Source organism: Lycium ferocissimum, unplaced genomic scaffold (assembly GCF_029784015.1).
Source record: "Lycium ferocissimum isolate CSIRO_LF1 unplaced genomic scaffold, AGI_CSIRO_Lferr_CH_V1 ctg21460, whole genome shotgun sequence".
NCBI lineage: Eukaryota > Viridiplantae > Streptophyta > Magnoliopsida > Solanales > Solanaceae > Lycium > Lycium ferocissimum.
The window spans coordinates 3,029-7,194 of NW_026719719.1; the positions used below are offsets into that span (position 1 = coordinate 3,029).

Consider the following 4,166-nt stretch of genomic DNA (forward strand, 5'->3'; position numbering starts at 1 on the left):
TTCATATTTTAAATCTCCTTAGTGAAAATTCTGACTCCGCCACTATTGGGAAGAGAAACTTGAACATTAATTGATTCCTATTCTTCTTAGAATAGAACCTTTTTTTTCCTTTGGCAAAGATGATTTGTTTATTTTGTTGCCAAACGAGTAGTGAAGTCGACGACTGATTAAAATCGAATATAGCTTGTTTCTGTGTGTGTGTGTGTGAGTGAGTGAGAGAGAGAGAGAGAGAGAAAGAGAGACCTCATACTCTGTAGCTTCACTTACAGAAGTTTGATCAAGAAGTGGAATTTGATGATCCATTTGGGTAATCTCAATATGATGTGCCATTTATCTTTCTTGAAACTGTAATTCCATAAAGGTAAATTTCTGTCACTTGAGGTAGCAAAGAAAGTCTTCTCTTATTATGTAACGACAATCGAAAGTCTTTCCTTGTCTTCAAATTTCAAAATTAATGAATTTCAACGCGCAAGGAAAAAGATGATGAAGAACCACAAACTTTGTTCTTTCAGTACCAGAACTTTCCCCGCCGCTACAATATACTCGCAAAGTAAACCGTCTTTTTCAATCTTTTGAATTAAATGTCACCTAGTCGGCACGGCCAATTAATATAGTTGACAATGGTCATGTGAACATGCTTACCAGAGGCAGAATTAGAGTTTTAGGATTCGGCATAAGTCAATAGTTTTGGCCAAAATTTGTACTCCCATAGTTTTGGCCAAAATTTGTACTCCCTTCGTTGTAAATTGTGTCATTTTTTTAACGTCCATTAAGAAAAATAATAAATACAACATATCATTTATTAAGTTTTCCCTATTTATTACATGTTCCTTGAGAATTGAGCAATGTTAAGAAGTAGTTCTTTAATATAAAGATATAGTTGGAAACAATCATTAATTATTGTCTTGAATTCCTAAAGCGAAATTATTTGGGGCAATTAATTTTTTTTTTTTGCTAAAACGACACTTATTTTGGGATGAAGAGAGTATTTGTGTTAAGAAATTCACTGCCTAGTTATAAATGATTTATAATTTATATAAAATTCAGTAAATTACATTTTAAATTCAGAACCCATAACTTCAGAAATTTGGAATCCCCGTCGTACTCTAACCAACTTAAAGCTACGATATTTTAGCCGACTCATTTGTCCATTATTTGCCATGTGTATGCTGTCAAAGGATCAAGATTAAAGCAAATTAGCCAATCTACCAATAAGTTTACTTCTGACCTTTTAATATTTATTCCTCATTTTGAGTCTCAAAAGATCTATTATAAGGTACACTACATATGCAACCTGCTCAGCTTTGGCCCATCAAAATACAAGTTACATACATGAATCGAGTATTGACGAGAACCAAAGCCGAAGGATTAACAAAACAAATAAAAAATAGCACTCCATATAATTACAATGACTGCTTAAGAAGGCTTATGAAAGATAGAACTGTCTGTGTAGCTGTAAATAAGAGGAGTATGATAGCTATCAGCCTGCCACAGTTGAAATTACTGCCCAAGGACTATGAAAATAATTGCGCATCAAATTTGCCTTCATTCGATTCCATGGTTTTTCACAATGTTGAATTGCTTTTCTGCATTCGTCTTTGTAATAGAAGTCTGTTGAGACGTTGACCCCTTGCCCAATTTTATTAAGGATGCTAGCTACTTCATTGTCCTCTTCTAGTTGGTTGGTGATGATTCCTTTTCGGCGAAGTAAATTCACATCTTTATATGAGTCGATAAGATAATCCATGAACAATGCAAAATCACTGAAATGTTTAGGAAGTACGTCATATGACTGTTGCTCGTAAGCTATGAGATTTCTCGGGAGGGTCTCTGTAATATCATCGACTTCAAAACAAGGAATTTTCATCGGTCCATTCTCAAATTTAATATCAAATAAAGTTGTGTTATCTCCAAGGTCACTATAAATATTTCCAACTTCTGAAAATCTAACCCCTGCTTCGCAAAGCTCTGTTACATTTGGCATGTTGGCATGCCATATTTGGTGGATCTTACCAATTGACATAATTATCATACTCTGTTCTCGCAAAGGACTCCAGTATGAAGGGTGAGACGACATGTGTACTACTTGAACCAAATGTTTGATGTTTTTGGCATCACCTTCACTCTCAAAATAGGATGCAGGGGCGATCTTTGCCGACGTAGAAAAGAAGGTCCCCTTCACCAGTTTTGTGAATGGTGCTTCATGAACTCCCTTTGTCATGTAATGAAGTTTGGTGAGAACAAAGAAAGGAAGTTGGTTTTCTAGTAACAACAAGTCTCGACGTGCAAGGTTTATCATACAATCTGTGTTTATAATTTGATCTTCTTCTTTAAACCCCGTTCCACTACACTCTCGAATAAACTCAACCACTAAACATCCATCTAGAAAAATTATTTCTCAAAATTTGCCAACGATATCCTTTGTCCACGTTCCCCTATATCATCATAACATTTTAGTGCTTTATCTTCAGTTTCTCAATTTCACTAATGCAACTTTCCACATCAAGCCCCGCTTTCCGGTTGAGAAATAGTCTTAGGTACAACAATTTGTACTTTTCCATTGAACCAAGTTTTGGATTCTTTTTATGGTAAGGACCAATGGAGATTAGCATTGGCGTATAAGCATCTGGATTTGATTTTCGTAGCCCCACGTTTACTTTGAATATGGTTGCGGATTTGATACATGTATTGTCCAAATCCGTAAATCGTTCATCAAAGATTTGATTTGCATAATTATTTGTGTGTGGCTCTAATTGATCTTGACCATTTCTTTCCTTTATCTCTACTAAATGATGTGCTTTCCACCCAACTTGTCTGTAATTAGTAGAACAAAGTCATAATTTGTCTCTTTTTTTTTATTGTCCTTTTCTTTTCCTCATAAACTGTTACTACTAATTATTGACCTGACAAAACATGAATTTAAAAGACTGAAAATTTCCCAAACAAATCAGTTGGAGGGAAGCAGAAGTTGGTGTCTCCTTTCGTTAATTTTATTTATTTATTTATTTAGTTTCTCTTATTCTTCTTTTTGAGTCTGTTCAATTTGACAGACAAACTGAAGGTGAAATTGCCTAAAATAAATAAGTATAAGCGGCAAGTCATCAATGACAAAAGGATTAGGGAGAAGAAATAGTGAATTTTCGTAGTTTCAACAACATTTTAAGTTTTCCTTTTTTTAATTTTTTTTTAAAATTATACATAAGGGAAAAGAAGGGAAAAATATGAGAAATGGGATTACAAAATAGAGAATAGATACCCCACTAATAAAGGGGATTTCCGTTACTAAACATGAAATCCCTTGTGAGTGTGTGAAACTAATTTGCTTTACCTTGTTTCATTTTGTACAATGTAACGATATGATACAATAAAATTTGAGTGTTCTCGTCAAATCCTTTCTTGTTCCATTTCGTAAAAACGCAAACAAAAAGAAAAAAGAAAAAAACAAAGAGAGAGACCATATCTTTTGTAGTTTGACGAAGCAGTGGACTTTGATCATCTATTGGTGTAATCTCAATAGAGTGCGCCATCCCTCTTTGATTACTTAATTTCTCCAACTGTAATTCCAGCAAGTAACAAATATCAAGTTTAAACTGCCACTGTATAAAGATTCTTTTGAATTCCAAATTCACAGATAACTATTATCATTACAATGGTATTGTATTAAAATATTTAAAATTGTAATATGGCACACCATTTTCTAAAGAAATCACAACTATGTGTAACCATTAAAGGTTGCGGTGGAATGGAATCTTTCCTTCTTCTTTAAGAAGAGGTCTCGGGGTTAGCCCCGCGAATGAAGTTACCTTTAGTAAAGAGCACTTAACCCTCCAAAGTGGGGCTTCCCAACATTTGAATTAGCGGAACCCCAAAGCAGATACGAAACACCGGATATAAACAATAACGTCGAGTAAGCATCTCAACACTCAAATAAAACTATGGGTTAATTGAATACTAAACACCCCGGCCTATAATTAATGTGAGTCAGTTTCAAATAAAAAATTTCAATTTCGAATAAATAATAATTTGTACTAGTATTTAGCATAAAAAGAGAAAATGCAGAAAGTTACCTCTTTGGTTTGTCCGTCTTTAGTTGGGTCTCTTCTACTCTTGCTTCTCCTTGATTTATTTATAAGAGGAATAACATCAATAATTCAAAATAGTATTTG

At 34.0% G+C, this 4,166-nt stretch overlaps 1 pseudogene; it reads right to left on the reverse strand.

Annotated features, from left to right (window-relative positions):
* Positions 1–1,403: 1,403 nt before the first annotated feature.
* LOC132043129 (putative UPF0481 protein At3g02645) lies at positions 1,404–3,527 on the reverse strand (annotated as a pseudogene).
* Positions 3,528–4,166: the final 639 nt, after the last annotated feature.